Source organism: Meleagris gallopavo, chromosome 8 (assembly GCF_000146605.3).
Source record: "Meleagris gallopavo isolate NT-WF06-2002-E0010 breed Aviagen turkey brand Nicholas breeding stock chromosome 8, Turkey_5.1, whole genome shotgun sequence".
Classification (NCBI taxonomy): Eukaryota; Metazoa; Chordata; class Aves; order Galliformes; family Phasianidae; genus Meleagris; species Meleagris gallopavo.
The window spans coordinates 15121680-15138268 of record NC_015018.2 but is presented as its reverse complement, the minus strand read 5'-3'; the positions used below and the strand labels follow the sequence as shown (position 1 = coordinate 15138268).

Here is a 16589-nt window from a genome sequence, read left to right as displayed (position 1 = left end):
TCTTCCCAAGTGGTCAGACCCTTTTTCCACATTTCATGGACCTTCTTCTTTCCTTTGAGCTTGCACATGAGCTCCTTGCTCATCCACACAGGTCTCCTGCCACCTTTTCCCGATTTCTTGCTCACAGGGACGCACCGATCCTGAGCTTGGAAGAAGAGCTGTTTAAATGCTGACCAGCTCTCAGAGGCCCCCTTACCTTCTAACACCCAAGCCCACAGGATAGCTCCAAGTAGGTCCTGGAAGAGATCAAAGTTGGCTCTCCTAAAGTCCAGGGTAGCAATCCTACTTATTGCTTTGCTTCTTCCACTCAGGATCTTGAAGTCCACCATCTCATGATTACTACAACCCAAGCTGTCCCCAACCTTTACTTCCTTAACAAGTCCATCCCTGTTGGTGAAAATAAGGTCCAGTAACACCCCTCCCCGCGTTGGTTCCTCCATCACCTGCATCAGAAGGTTGTCCTCAACGCACTGCAAGAACCGTCTGGACCGTGCGTGCCTGGCCATGTTGGTCGTCCAGCAAATATCTGGATAATTGAAGTCCCCCATAAGCACCAGTGCCTGGGAACGTGACGCTACATCCAGTTGCTTATGGAAGGCCTCATCAGCCTCCTCATCCTGATCAGGGGGCCTGTAGTACACACCCACAACAGTGTCACCCTTACCAGCCTGCCCCTTGATTCTTACCCATAAGCTCTCCACTGCTATATCACTCTCCCCCAAGTGAAGTTCAATACATTCTAGCTGCTCTCTCACATAAAGAGCAATTCTACCACCCTGCCTAGCCAGCCGATCTTTCCTAAAAAGCACACAGCCCCCCATGACAACATTCCAGTCATGCAAGCTGTCCCACCACATCTCCGTGATCGCAATGAGATCATGACCTCGCGACCGCACGCAGAACTCCAGCTCTTCCTGTTTATTTCCCATGCTACGCGCATTAGTATATTTATTGCAATCCATCTTGCTCTGAAATGCCCATGACCTTGATAGCTCCAGCAAATCTTACAAAGGGTAATGAAAGTAGTGAAGTGTTAAAACTGTAATGCTCTTCTGTCTTTGCCTCTCTTCTTTTCTGTCTTGCTATCAGTTGCCCGTTAGTCTCCCAACGAAAAACAAAAAACAAAAACAAAAACAAAAACAAACAAAAAAAAGCAAACCAATTACTATGAAGGCCAATAGGGAAAAGGATATCAGTAACAACTTTCTTTCCAGTGTTACAGCCTAGCAGCTAAAATTACGCCAAAGAAAAAAAATTTAGAAAAATACCAAATAAGATAAAGAACAACCAACAAGCAAATGAGAGTAAGGAAGGAAATGACATAATAGAATAGAGGCACAACTTCCAGAGCAGCTCTCGTATTAAATTAGATATTAGAATAAAAATTTTTACCATGAATGTGGTGCGGCACTGGAACAAGGTTTCCAGAGAAGCTGTGGATGCTCCATCCCTGGAGGTGTTCAAGACCACGTTGGATGAGACTTTGAATAACCTGGTCTAGTGAGAAGTGTCCCTGCCTATAGCAGGGGGGTTGGAACTAAACAGTCTGTAAGGTCTTTTCCAAAACTATGATTCCCATCCTGTCACAAGCTCAACTGCTTCCTGACAACAATGCCATAATTAAGATGATAACACTGGGCATTCTCTGAATTACTTGATTAGAGTAGCAGAGCTCTGTGTATTTAAACCTTTCACTCCGTTCAGATAATTTAAATAATTCTGCTCATGACCTGTTTATGCTACTCTTCCTCAAAGTATTCAAAATTTATAGCAACATGAAAAAGCTAACTGCACTGCACTTAGGTTGGTACTAGTCTTATCCTAATAAACCATTGCTCCAACAGATAAAGCAAAGCCTCAACTCCCTGTACCAGTCCTCTAGTCATCATCATCTTAAAAATAGCGTTTAGAAAACAAACAAAAAAAAAAAACAAAAAACACACAAAAACCAGCAAATAAATCATCAGATTAAGGAAAGGCAGTCAAGTATTTGATTTCCAGACAGCTAGCCTGAAAACACTAAGTAGCCAGATTTCCAAAGGAAAGCATATAACAGCAATCAAATATTATACAATGGTTTTCAGCCTAAATGGTGAGCCCCAAATTACAGTTAAGTTGAGAAAAATCATGAAGAATTTCAAGAAGAAAAGGGTCGCATTTCTCTCATTTTTTTCCCTTTTAAATACAACACACGAAGATAGAAACCTGCTGACTGTCCAAATAATTCCTTCTCTACATTTTCCATTTATCATAGTCAATATTTGACCTGGACAGCGCTGCCTCTCCAGACTTCTGATGCTTACTTTTATCTGACTTTTACTATAATATGACGTGCACTCTACACTGTAGAGGAGATTCCTCCAACATTTAAGAAGATGAAGTGGAAAAAAAAACAATAATAAAATATAAACATCTCCTCATTTAACCTCATAAAGGTACCCACAATGTTACGAATTGGCAATTCCAAGTTGTGATTCACCCCCACACCAAGGAAACAATTAAAACTAAAATTGGGAATGTTCATTTTCTAGTGGGAGAAAAAAAAGAGGTATAAAAACACAAGGCTATGACTGTAAAAGCATAATGCAATGAAAAAAAAAATGGAGTTTTCCATAGTTCAGTTCTAATGCCCTGCTTAAACTGCTTTCCTCGTATGTTCTTCCAGGTTCAGAGCAACAACTTCCAAGACTCCGTGGCCATAACACAGCTGGTTGTACAGAAATGATGCTTAATAAAAAGAAATACTCTATCCGATACTCCAAATAAAAATCACAGATATAGGTTTTTTCCTGGATGCAGTAGCACAAAGATGAATGAAAGCTACGTCTGGGAGCAGAATAAATACAATGTCTCGAACTCAAATTGCAAAAGACTAGTTGGCAGATTGGCTGTATCCACACCTCTTTAATTAGGTGCATTATGTCTTTTTCAATAGGTGAGACAAGAAAATTTGCATACATGGAAATAGAGAAAACAAGCAGAAATAGCTGACGCTTTTGGAGGAGGTAGGGGAAAGAAGAAATAAAAACTTCCTACCTAGTAGTATTTTACACGCTTAGCCAATCTTCTGCCCCAATTTCAGCTTAGCCAATGCTCAGAAACAGACCTGTGTCTTCAGGAACTTTCCCGCACTGGGTATGATAGTTTTTCTTCTCTTTCCCCATGCTTTGCTCAAGATCTGCTCCTGACTGGTGCTGCTCTCCAAAACACCTCTCTAGCTGGCTGCTGGTGGCAGATTGCAGGTGCACTCAGCTGGTGAGGAATGCACAAATGGTGAACAGACTGCTCCCTCCTCCCTGGGGTGCTCAGTCACAACCAAGGCTGGCTATATGAATGTCCAAATCATAGTCAAGCCTTGCCTCAGTCAGAAATATATACCTGACTCATCCACAAAAGCCTTTACTGCCATATGAGCTTGTTTGGAAGATTACTTAAGTGCACTATTTCAGCTCTGCCTTCCATTCCTTTTTCTTTGTATTTCCTGAGACGCAGAGCTAAAACAAGGTTGTATACAAATTCATTTTAAAAGAAAACAAACGATGCAGTAACTATATCCTTTACTATGCATGGAAAAAAAAAAATCTTCGCATGAATCAGTAATTCTTTTCTCTTTATTCTTAGTGAGACAATGCTCCAGATTGTTCTAGTGAAAGAGTAGTGTAAGAACACTGAGAGGAGTATCAATTCCTTCAATGCTACAGGTGCAAGGATTTGGCCACATCCTTTCACTTGGTCTTCTGAAGTCAACAATTGGACTGTGGTTGAATTGTCAGGAAGAATGGCATCTGAAAAAGGTACGCATGATCAACCAACCCAAGTTCAAGGAACACCATAAATGCTTTGAGATTAGCTACAGAAAAGCCTGTAGATCCTCCAGGACACTGGGTTATCTTAAGGGGAAGTGTGGGCACTTAGAGACTGACTCATGGAAGCGCGACTAAAGCAGCTCTGTACGGCATTGTTAGAGAACCACTGACCCAGAAAGGCACTAAAGCAAAGCTGGGCACAACACTCCCAGCGCAGGCTCTCAGCTCTGTGCTCTGCTGCTGGAAGGGAAACACTGCACAGAGCTCCGCAATTTCACAGTCCACATACACAGCTAAGGGAGCTTTTGTGCTTACAGTGAAATGAAAATTTCTGCTTCCCTTCTTACCTTCTCTTCAAGCCTCAAGTTAAAAGCTCTCTGTTGCTTTCCTGCTTTCTCTTCCCCCTTATTTTACCCTTCCATAATGATTTGATGTGATTAATAGTGATTCACAGTGATTAAACTCTGTGTATTTTCATGTAAACATCTGACTTCCCTGGCTTTACTGGAACGTTGCTGAAGGCCCCCTTCCCACTCCTCTCATCCCCAGAGATGGAAGCATACTCAACTTTGTCTGAGCAACACCCTGAATAAGGCCGCACTTGTGTTCTTGAAAGAGGCATCCAGCCAGCCGGAGGTTTCTTTATGGCTTCACTAAGTGCAAAGCCTTTCAGATTCACAGACTGAGCCAAAAGCCTGACCTACCATGCCCTTGTGGGACCAGCGATACTCCTGCACTACTTGAGAAAGAAAATACATGTTCTGTCAGGTTAAAAGCTTGTGACATGGCATTTAACTATTATCACTGTACGATACTATCAGTGTTTCAGGAGATGAAACAGCAGGGCCCAATGTAATTTTTTTCTTTAAGAGCTTGGATCAACTGTACTGCGTGTTAAGGCAAGTAGGAAAAAATTATGCAAAAGCATAAGGACTGCTGGAGCTTTATACAACACCTAAACATCAGCGTGAGAACTTGATCTAATGCTCAGCACAACCAGCAGAAGTATTTCCACTGAATTCAACAGGCAGAGGTTCAGGATTTAATCTTATATTGTGCTACTACGCACACATATATTTAGGTATAAAATAACCAGGACGTGCAGCATTAAAACACACATACACACACACACATCTATATTATTATTTACTTTTTGCATGGAACTATCTATTCATTACACACGAATCACAGCAAAGTCGTTTTTTTGTTGTTGTTTGTTGTTTTTGGTTTATTTTTCCTTCCTTTCTTTTGTTTTTAGTATCATAAAGACATCCTTCTACCTTGGTACTCAACCATTGCCTGTTCTTACATTTGTAATAACACAGATGTTTATCTTACTGATCTTCTCCCCTCCACAATACAAGAAGAGAATTTGTAGAACGAACGACTAACCAAATCCCTTTCAATTTAGACTCACTCTGTTTAGGTATGTTGACATTCGTATCTTCTACTCATTTTTTGAAAATGCACGTTCCTTTAGATTTACAACAGAAAAAATCAGTAATCCCTAAATTACTCGGTAAATTAACAAAACAGTCAGTGGAAACTGCCTTTTTTTTTATCCTAGCAGTTTGAAGAGAAATTTTCCCTGTCCTAGAGTTATTTAGCAGACCATCTTCTTTGTGAATTGCATATCCCTTGCAACCAGCCCTTGAGAACATCTACACTCCTGTGGACTTGGGCCGTTGCAGATTATAGAGCTTTTCATGGAAAACACTTTTTTTCTGATTTTTACCCTGCAGCTAAACTACCAATCCAACTTGAGTATGAAAGCAGACAAAATGGAAATCATTGCCCAAATAACAATGTTCAAATCACTTAGTACCTCTAACCACTATTTTCTCCAGGCAACGGCTCTGCTATCTCACCCTCAACCCTGACTCAAGTCTGACTCATCTGTCAAAAGAAAAGCAGAGCAGTTTAAATGAAATAGCATTTAAGTCCTACATCCACAGAATAATAGCAAAGATCTCACCAAAATAGGGCTTGCAGAACGGGGAAACTGAGGAACAGGGCACAGACACAGACACTTATTGGGGCAGCAGCAGAACCCAGAATGGGAGGTAAGAGGCACTGAGTGCACAGACACCTCACTGCTCCGTTTCCCCAGAGCACTCTTTTTTGCCTGCTCACGATACCTCAGAGCTTTTGGCTCACATGAAGCTCAGGACTGCGCTTCCCGAGGTTGCTGGCATAGCCATGATGAGACTGTGGCATTCTCCTAATCTTTGTCTTCCAGCTGCAATCCTCTGTCACCACAGATATGAATTACACTATATTTAATGCACAGTACCTTCAACTGGATGATCATTTGTTGCAAAAACAGTTTCTCAGTAAAAATCATCGTTCTTTCCTGTTTCTAGTATCATACATTCATATGAATTCCAACACAGAGTAAGTTAGGTATCTTCTCCACCAAAGGACATCCCATTCTGCATCACAAAATTAAGGAAAATATTCTTCAGCATGAAGCCTAGTTCTTCCTTACCACGTAAAACAAGAACAGTTATTTCCACAAAATTAGATCTCACAGCCTATCAAACTGGTCTCTTCTCCATTTTAACAGTGGCTGGATGATAATTTCTGTCCTATCTACCGTCTTTCTGGTCTATCTCAGCTGGATTCAAGCTAATAAGCTTCTCATTAATGAAATGACTATGCCAAGGTACTGGCAGATGGCTCTGTGTTCCAAGCACATCTTTCCATTCCCTCCCTCCCAGAAGTCCTAATCTATACACAGTGTAATCGTCACAAAAACATATGCTCCCTGACAGAAAGCTCCCCTTCCATTATCTCTGTACTCCAGGGGATTGACCCCTGAAACCTCAGGGACATGAGGCAACTCTCTACCTACTCAAATATCAGTCTCCTCTGTGCCTAAAAACACATTCACCAGGTTCTGGCCAAAGTGCCTGTACAAGGCTTAAAACCCATGCTAATCTCCCTCACCATACTACTGTCCATATTATATTCCACTGCTAAGTAAAAGGCATATACCATACATATCTGTACTAAAAAAAACTGAAGTAATGCATATATGATATTTCTTGTGTTCAGTAATTTGCCACTGATTTATTTACAGGTCCCTGTGGCAGTACATGAGCCTCCCTCTCAGAAAAATGGCACTGTAATTTATTGTGTTCGTTACCCATAAACCTCTTGTGTAACACTTCCATTTAAATGCTGAGTGAGTCAGTCACTAATTGTGTATCTCATACATCTTAAAATAATCTATTTGTATCATCTGTTGGTTCCCTCTCCCTCATCAATTTAATCAGATTATTGTGATTGATGAATTCATTAATATGGTCATCAAATCCTGAGTGCACAGCAACATCTACAGAAAGTTGCTCTTCCTTCCTGAACCTCTATCTCCCTTCTGCATAATGGACAGAGAAGCAGATGAACACTACCAGTTTTGCAGTTGTGTGAAGGACTGCACAAAGGTTAGTTCTTGACATTTGGAATCAGTCTGGCAGAAGCTCCTAAGAAAAGGCTGAGGGTAGAGATGGGCACTCACGGGCAACCATAATGTGAAGGGTTGCTTTAGCTCCCCATATTAATTCTGAGCCTTCTGAAAAGTCATTCTCCAGAGGAAGAGAAAATTTGATCAGTTCTCTTCTGCATTTAATCCCAACAGTACTGAACTGTTTTCTTCTACGGCAAACAGAGGAAGGCATCAATAGAAAACAGAAAAGCTTCTGTTTAACCTCTGCTCCTTCCTTTTCAACCTCAAGTTGTCAGTCTTTAAACTAAGACCCTTCCTCACTCCATAACACCTTCAGTTAGTCCTGACTGTTGTACAGAACAACTTGAGCTTCGCAACTCCAAAACTATATAAACTATATAAAGGATGAAAGAGTTCAAAAGCACGCTTATAATTTGAGATTATTTGAAACAAGCAAACAAAAAATAGGTCAAATACAAATAACAGTGGACAAGAAAAAAGGGTGTTAAATATTATTTAGTCAGGGGTAAAGATAGCATTATTATACCTTACATTGCTGCAGCTTTTTTCAACCAAAAATAAAGAAACCAAAGCGCTTTGATAGCACAACTTCCAAACCATCTCAAACAATAAACAAAAGGAACACAGGAGGAGCATGGCACTTACCATGAAAAACAGACTGCAGAAAAGCATGCAGCAACACTGCTCAAGTACCCAGGAGATGTGACTGCCTGAGGAGGGTGGTGTAAATGACAGCCACCTGTGCTCACTTGTTGCCTAAAAACTGAACTGGCAATTGAGACATTTCTGCCTTGAGCTGTAACTTTGTACCTTCCTAAAAAAGTTATAAACCAGATTTAAAAGGTAACTGTTAAAAATATGATAAGATACCATATTCCTACTCCAGAAAATCTGGTCTCTACATTCTGCTGACTGCAAAGCAACACCCGAGTTGATACTGAGCATGAGAGGATCAAAAAGATCACAGTGAGCATCTGTAGAGAACACAGAATTTGAATGAGGATTATTTTGGGAGGACAGCCAGCCTGGTAAACAGCAGCAAGCAAACAGGAAAGGCTTCTTGTTGGAGGCAGAAATGCACAACAGGCTTCCAGAAACTAAACACGCCATATGTAATTAAAGCAATTTATTACAGCTATGTGGCTTCACACATTTGTAAATGCATTTTCCCCTTTTTAGTCTCAGAGTGATGTGCTTATTCATGCAAAATGAAAGGAAATATGTAAACAGTTTTGAAAATACAAGCAGAAAGTGTGAGAACAGAACATCTGATATGGCATTATCTTGCAAATGCCTCCAGATTCCTCTCTGGTCATTGTGTGGGCAGGGCAGCAAATTCCCAGGACAGAGCAGGGGTGGGTGGGAGAAGGGGACTGTAAAGCTATTCATCGTGAACTTCATTTTGCATTTTCCTGTTTATTAGTGATCTACTGGAGCTCCCAGGATGAGGGAGAGCTTGTTCTGGCAGGAAGCACAGGCACAATGAGCCTGCAAGGCTGAGGGCATCCCAAGGAGGCTGTGCTGGGGAGCTGGGAGCTCTGTTGGAGCATGGCCTGAGGTGGCGATGGCCCAGGTTGCCCACAGACTGCTGCCTGCCCTGCCAGGGCTGCTGCCCAGCCTCTCGTTTGGATGCACCCTTAGCAATCAGTCAAGAGGAACGTTAATAGCTCACGATGAAGTTCTTATGAACTAGGCCTCACATACATAAAAATAGAAGTTACATCACCATGATTGCCTGGACTTTCACTGACACCAAGGAAGTTAAGAGATGTAGGCAACAGCTCCTGGGACACATGAACTAAAGAAGACAATGAAGAATCTGTCTTCACAGCCATAGTGACAAACAACACCTATAGGCATCCAACACTGGAGAAATAAAACATTCCCATATTGCATCATACATCTGGCTGCTATAAAACATAGGAACCATCCCACTGACCCTTTGCTCTACCAAGCATCAAAGAATTCCCCATTACACAGCATGCTGACAGATGAAGATGCTGGTAAAAGTGGGAAAAAATAACAACAACCTTCAGAGAAAGGATTCTGCCCTTTGGTTTTTTCTCTCAACTATTTCCTGCACCAGTTCTCATTCTCATCCTTCATCCAGACTTCTTGTAACAACAACCAGCTCTCTAGCCAACCCAACACGAGCAAGCAAGTTCTGATGACAACAGCAGGTCCTGAAGCTGTAGTAGGGAAGTAATGCACAATTGCTGACAAGTGGATGATAAGCCCTGAGCAAATAACAGACAGCCACTGTTGCAAGCTGGCTATGGACAGAGCAGTACTGAGTAATGCCCATAAGGTAGGCGGTAAAGGAAAATGGAGGGAAACACAGTTGGATAACTGGTTTATCTGAGCAGTCCATTGTTATCCAGGTGCCCTCCATAGAAGAGGGATGTGGAAATGACAGAGTTGTCACTTTGCCCTGGCCCCTTTCAAAACTTCTCCCATCTCAAGAATATCAGTGGATCCTACTAAAGTGGTAAAAGATAGAGTTTGAGATCTTCTGAACTGAGGGTTAATTTCTGTCCTGGTTTTAGACCAGAAACATCTGGGGCACAAGAGCCAGATGTAAAATGACAAATGGTATAAGAAAGACAGAAAATTACTCTGCCATGTAAGAAAAGAATGATGAAACAAGCAAAACTGAAGCATAGTAGAATGACGGAAATCAATGGACTGTGATCATTTTGGGTTACAAACAAGAGAATATCACATTAATGAGGTAGGAAAACATTTGTAATATGCAGAGAATTACTAAAACTCTAATACAAACATTTACTACTATGAGAAAAACAATCTAATCCACACGGAAACTACCTTCAATTATACAAACCATAGTACAAAATAGAGGATACAAAAATTCATGAAAACTGGCATGCAACACTGACACTAAGCAATTGTCAGTAACAACTGATAAAACTGTAGCACCAGTGAACAGCAAATGTATCTATTTGATCTAATCAAACTAACAGTAGAAAAATTAATTTTAAAGACTTGTAATAGCAAATGGGATCTGAAGCAGAAGAAATGATGACACGGTGAGCGTTTAGATTAATAAAATCTGACTTCTTCAGCTAGAAAATGAGTTGAAAAGAAGGATTTTGTGTATGTGTGTATGTTGCATTCACAAAGCACCCAAAACAGCTTGCACATGACCTGTGATGAGGACACTAAGTACTTAGGCAATACAAATCAACAGTAATCCAAACAATAATTTACATATATATTCCCTTCAGAAGATCTGAACTAAGAAGAAACGGAATGCTACATTCTATTTAAAGTTATTAAAAACAAAGTACTGAAATGTGGAAATTATAAGCACTCATGCTGTTTATGTAAATATATGCATATAAATGGTTGTTAATTAATTACTAACTTAAAAAAAAAAAAGGAAACATAGATACCTATGTACTCAATAGTGACAGTAAAATGCAAATTAAGTTATATAAACATGTATAAGGAATTAAAAGGTGAGCAGTACAAAAAGAATTAGCATGTTCTCTCCCCTGTGACACACTGGTCAGTTCTTACTGCTTTACCCTACAACAACAGAGGAACATTGAAGTCATGGATTGAAACTGCTTGAAAAGAAATAATGAAGAAAACAATGTAAAGTCTGCTTGCACTCTCTCTCTCACAAAATCACAAAGGAGATAGGTTTAAGAAATACATAAAGAAGTCCAAAACAGTCAAGAGCAGAAACCAAACAGATTAAGAGCTATTAAATTGTTTTCCTAACAAAAGAACAGGGAAACACACAGTGAAACTCAGAAACACACAATGAAACCATAGCAGTAAAGGCATAGGGGAAAGAAAAACACCTGGGCGATTGGAGATTATCTAATTTCACAACATACACCATTAGCTGGTAGTCCTCATCTGATATTAACAGTAATGTTAAGAATAGTATGAAATACTAGTATTTATAATAAGCATATTTGAATTAATAAGCATCACAAAACACAGAAACTCGCCTGCTTCAAGGCACATATTTTCTGCTCCGGAAGGTTCACAATAAACATCCAGGAAAAGCGTAATTTAATCAGCTTCTACAGATCTTTTTTTCTCAAACATTAAGAGCTACTGCTGATAACAGAAGGACTTTGAATGTTGATGGACAGAAGCTCTGATCCACTACATGCATTGAAGGAGACATAAAAGTAGTGGTTTCTCGTGCAGGCACACGTTTGTAAATTATATCACTGCAGCCACATTGATACAAAGTCTTATGAAGTGTGACATACAAATACAGAACAAAAACCAGTGTGTAGTTTAAAGTTAAGAAGAGAGAATAGAGAATACAGAAATATATATAGGTAAAGCTGCTTGCTGAGTAGCAACACAGGAAGGTGATAACTTTGACAGCTTTTGAAGTTAGGGGTCGAGATTGTTATTGCTGACCTGAGACAAAACAAGCTATATAGTGCCACAAAAAAAGATGACTTATTACTTATTATTTTAATGAGGAATAATAGAGTATAAAGGAAGGGGCAATACAATCAAAACATCGGGTCGAAGAAGTGATGTTGGCAACAAATTTCCAAATGGCAATGGCAGCAGAAATGCAGCATTTTCTCAGACAAGAGAGTGAGGTATGACTTTTTTCTCTTAGAAAAATAATGGGAAGAAAAAAAAAAATACATGGTTACAGTCCAGATATACAGACCTATCTATTAAGTTCTGTATTAATTCAAACTACGGGCTTGAGTAATGGGTAATGACCAAAAAGGAAGCTTTTTTCCCTCTCAAGCTCTAATGGAAAAGAGGACTATATAAACACAGGAAAACAAACAGTTTGAGTTTCAGAACTTCAAAACGCTCCCAGCAGAACAGCAAAATCAGATAATGGCTACATGAATACAAAATAGCTGAGGTATCTAATGAAAGCTATGAGCTATAAAGACTAAATGGACCATCAACTGAGAATACCTTCACTGAATCTTGCTACTTTCAGTAGTCCTCCAATTGGGAGCAAGCGTTGTTCTAACAGTGGTTGTAGGTACTCAGCAAGACCATTGTGAAAAATGCAAGATATGAGCTAAAATATAAAAGGTCCTCCCTCAACCACAGTAGTAAATGTACAGGGGAAAAAAAAGAAAAAAAAAGCTATACAGCAGAGCAGCATACAAAGACACAGATGCCATTTTGAATTTAATATTAAAGATGCTGTACCGCAGCTAGGAACTGGAAACACCCAAGAGAATTAGCAACAGAATTATTGCCAAAATAATGTTAAGCATGTCTCTGACAAGGTGAAAGAGTGACATGTAGAAGCACCACCAGTATGTTATATTCATCCCACTCTGATGGAAATAAATGACCTATGAATGCAAAATATACCTGAGCAGTGAACTGGGTTAGAGTAACAGATTTATTTCAGATATACGTTCTGTGATCTCTCCATTACCCTTAGTAATATATTAAATACTTAAGCAAAGCTGGAAAATAATCAGCCAAACTTCAGCAGCAATCATTTTCTGGATAGTCCTCTTGATCTTCTTGAGAGCGTAAAATGACACAGTGTGAAAAATGTTTCAGACAGCTCTACCAATATAAATCCTTTACAGTTTTCCTTGAAATTCTCACATAAGAACAGTATTAATCTAAAAGCCATATTCTTTTCCTAACTGCTCCAGTCCTTAATTCACATACCTTAAAATTTCTGTTGTAACTGAGGAGTAAGGACAGACATACCTGAGTCTTCTAAAATTGTCAGGTTTGATACCAACAATACAGCCTCTTTCTTCAGCAACAGCTGCTCAAGAAGTTAAAAAGTTACATTTATGTACACAGACACACAAAGCTTTGAAGTGAGTGAAATCTGAATGTAAGGAGTTCACTGTAAGAAGAAACAATAGGCAGGAAACAGTTCCTGCAAATTCTGCCTGATGATTTTATGCCTGCTGCTGTATAAGCTGTTCCCTTCACTTTGAATCTCTTTAATTTTATAAACCCACAGCAGCAACAAGAAATAGTGACCACCACCACCATCATCACCACTATCACCCACTGCTGGTCCTGCAGAAAGTGTAGGGAGATAGAGAATGGGGCTTTGGCTGTTTGCCATGTGCTATTCACCAGTTCTTTGTGTGGTCAGTAAGGACACGTGTAAAAAAGAAAAAACTAAAATACCACCATCAAAAAAAGAAACACACTAACCCTGTGCTCTCATGTCCTTTCCTTTCCAACTGTTTCAGCTTCAGAGGAGACAGGGATCATGACAGTAGCTGTTCCACCTCTTATGGCTACTTCTCACCAGAAACAACTCATTTGGCACAAAGCCTCGTAGTCTGATGGTACCTCAAGGGCTAGCTTCATTGAGGGTGGATGAACAAGAAACTGAGAGTGATCCCAGACTACAGTCATAGGGGGCAGTCCCACCATATCTGAACTTAGTGAGCAAAGCTGTGTGTTGGTGACGAGGTACGTTGACAGTCATAGGCAAGGCAAGTGATGAACTAGGTCCATGGGCCATCCAGGAGTTCAGTCAGGAGCAAAAGGAGACTAGGCCAAGAAGGAACAGGAGACACATCACCTACTGTGTGGTTTCAAGGCCTATTGAGAAAACAAGGCTGGAGACAAAAGAAGAGACAGGCACACCCATCACACCACTCAAGCCATGACCCATGATGACTGAACGCCCCAGTCTGAGCTTGAGGGCTGTCCCCAGAGCCCTGGTCACAGTGTGCAGATAGGGGTTATGGATGAGGCTGTTCCAGGCACTCCTGCCTTCAAGATTAACATGTAGCTGGTTTCTGCAGCCTCTGACTGAAAGGAAGGACTGTGTACATGACATCTGAAGGGACACACAGATGATGTGCCAAAGGTTCAGTATCAAGGATGGTTTACATTTACAAATTCTACTGAAAGCAGTTATCTGTAAGAAAACATAGATAAAAATATAGATGTAAGAGCAGTTTTTCCTAATTATGTACACTGGTTATTTTTTTCCCCACTTTAACCACTCTGAAGTGCTTTCTCCTGTATTTGCTCCTCCAACTCATATCAGCCTTTCCATTCCAGTGCGATCTCTACTCAACTCTATCTTAAAATGCGGGAAGCAGTGCTGTGCCTCCAGCAATCACCATCCCAAGTGCTATAAAACTCTCTCAACTATACAAGCAATACATCTATATGTGTTTCTTAGATGCTTTGCTATTTTCTCTCACAGCCTTGCTGGACAAATGGAAGGGAAGGGAGCCCTACCCACAAGTGAAAACAGTCCTGGAAGTTCAGAGATGGGAAAACAGTGAGGAGGTATGACACGAGCAAGGAACAGCAAACCTAAAAGAAGATAACATCTTCCGAACCAATTCCTTCCATATATGCAGTTCTGGGCTTGTTTACCACTGCTTTACCACTTTAAAAAATGTCCTCTGTTTCATTGCTGCCAGTGCCTGCAGGAGTTGCTGTGTGAAGTGCTGGTCCCTACCAGTTTCCCAGGCACAGCCAATACGTGTGCACACCAGTCTGAATGAGAGATGCTCATTTCCCTTTTACGCCTGGGATTTCCTTGGTTTGGAACAACTTACAAGCATGGATCAAAGTTTGAAAATAGGAATTGCGTACTTCTCTGCATGTCTGAGAACAAATCCAAGCCCAATGGTTTCATTTCATATGTTTAATTAGACCATGAAGAAAAATAATATGGATGCAGAAAAACAACGGCATTCTACAATGCACTGATTTTTATCACATACAACTGCAACAATTATTAAATTATCAATTAAAAATCATTCTCCTATACTTTATTTTTCGTCAAGTAGCTTAAAAATAAAAAAGTGCACAAAGTTCTTATCAATGCTCAGCCAACAGTTGCAACATGCTGGCCTCTACCCTAACTCAACATAGCTCTAATTTCAAAGCCTGCTTAGAACTCTACAAATACCGACATTATTAAGTATAGCAGGCACACTGAACACTCAAATGGAGCCAGCATGCTTTATGTGAAACTCAGGCACTGCAGTCCCTCCCCCTGTTTTTCCCAGGCTATGCTTACCTGTTCTCCAGAGCAGGACTTTCCTGTCACGCTTCTTCTGACAGAGAGGAGTGGTGCTTCTCTGCTCTCTCATCCTCCGACTACTGCTTTTTATTTCCCAATCACTTTCCCTATTTACCGACTGCAATGGAGGCTAAGCACATAGCTTCTTTGTTTCAAGTCCCCGACCGGCACCTTACCCTCACAGCTCCGTGGGCACCTTCCCAATTGCCAGGGGGAGAACATGGCAGCTGGACTGAAATCCTAGCAGGGCTCTCCTGCTCGTGTACAGAGGTGAACAGGACCCCAGCACTGCTGACTGCTGGGGGCGGGCACGGGGCTCCTGCCTGACTGCACCGCCTTGTGTCATTTTAAAGAGACTGTAACCGAGCTTTCTTTTAACTGGCAGCATATAAGGAATTTCCGAGTATTACCTACAGAAGGACAGAACCTCCCCATAAAGCAATACAGAGATCATTCACAAAATTAACCAAGAGCAGATGCAAAAAGCCTGTCTCATAAGATTACAGGCACGCAGTGGAAAAACCTAGACTGCCAATGCCGTTCACAGAGACTTTTTGGATCTTCTGGCATCTTTTTCAACGCGTTTTGTTACAGATTGCACATGCTGATCAACCCTGTAGAAACAACACCATGTTAAAAAAAATTATCTGCTATCTGCAGTGGCGGTAAGGATACACTCTAAATGAACAAGGCCAAAGAGTGTAACTGCTTAACTACTAAATGTTTAGCATACTCCAAAAATAAGACAAAACTTTCAATACAATTTCTCAGCATCATCCAAAAGCGTCCATTAGTAACATTTGGATTTCAACAGTATTCAGCTATATCTGCCAGCAAAAAGAAATGCTCAGCAGCCTTGAATGGGTAAAACAGCAACAACTCATTTTTCATGCAGCTGTGAGGCTGCACAATCAAGAGCACAGTCCTAGAAGGACAACCTTCACAAGTCTTCACAGCTATTATTTTCTTTCACACTATCTTAAAGAGCCTTTTAAGGAGGAGGTTATGACACCCAGTTTAGCACTAATAATCACTGTGTTTCATGCATCATTTTTCTTTTTGTTTTTATTGCTGTCGCCCAAACACCTTTAATTTCTCCTGAAAACCGGAGTCTAGAGATAAACACTGTGCACTGAGGCTCTTCAGTACAGGCACAGTTTTTTAACCAAATTATCATTAAGACTTATGTGAGGTGGCAAACACATCAAATTCTTGACACAAATCAATTCTTGATACAAACAAAGCAACTCCCTTCAGTGCATAAAACACACACTTTCCAGAGTTAAATTTGCAGAATGTTTTT

General features: G+C 40.5%; 1 protein-coding gene across 4 annotated transcripts in view; it reads right to left on the bottom strand.

Moving 5' to 3' along the window:
• Window positions 1-16589, bottom strand: part of NDST2 (N-deacetylase and N-sulfotransferase 2) — a 108284-nt gene that overhangs the window by 54151 nt on the left and 37544 nt on the right. The window contains exon 1 of one of the 4 annotated variants that reach the window (XM_010714381.3): window positions 15284-15525. The exons of the other annotated variants lie outside the window; for them this stretch is intronic. The gene's annotated coding sequence lies outside the window, so the exon portion shown is untranslated. Of the gene's footprint in view, window positions 1-15283; window positions 15526-16589 lie in introns of those variants that run through there. 4 annotated transcript variants of the gene reach the window in all.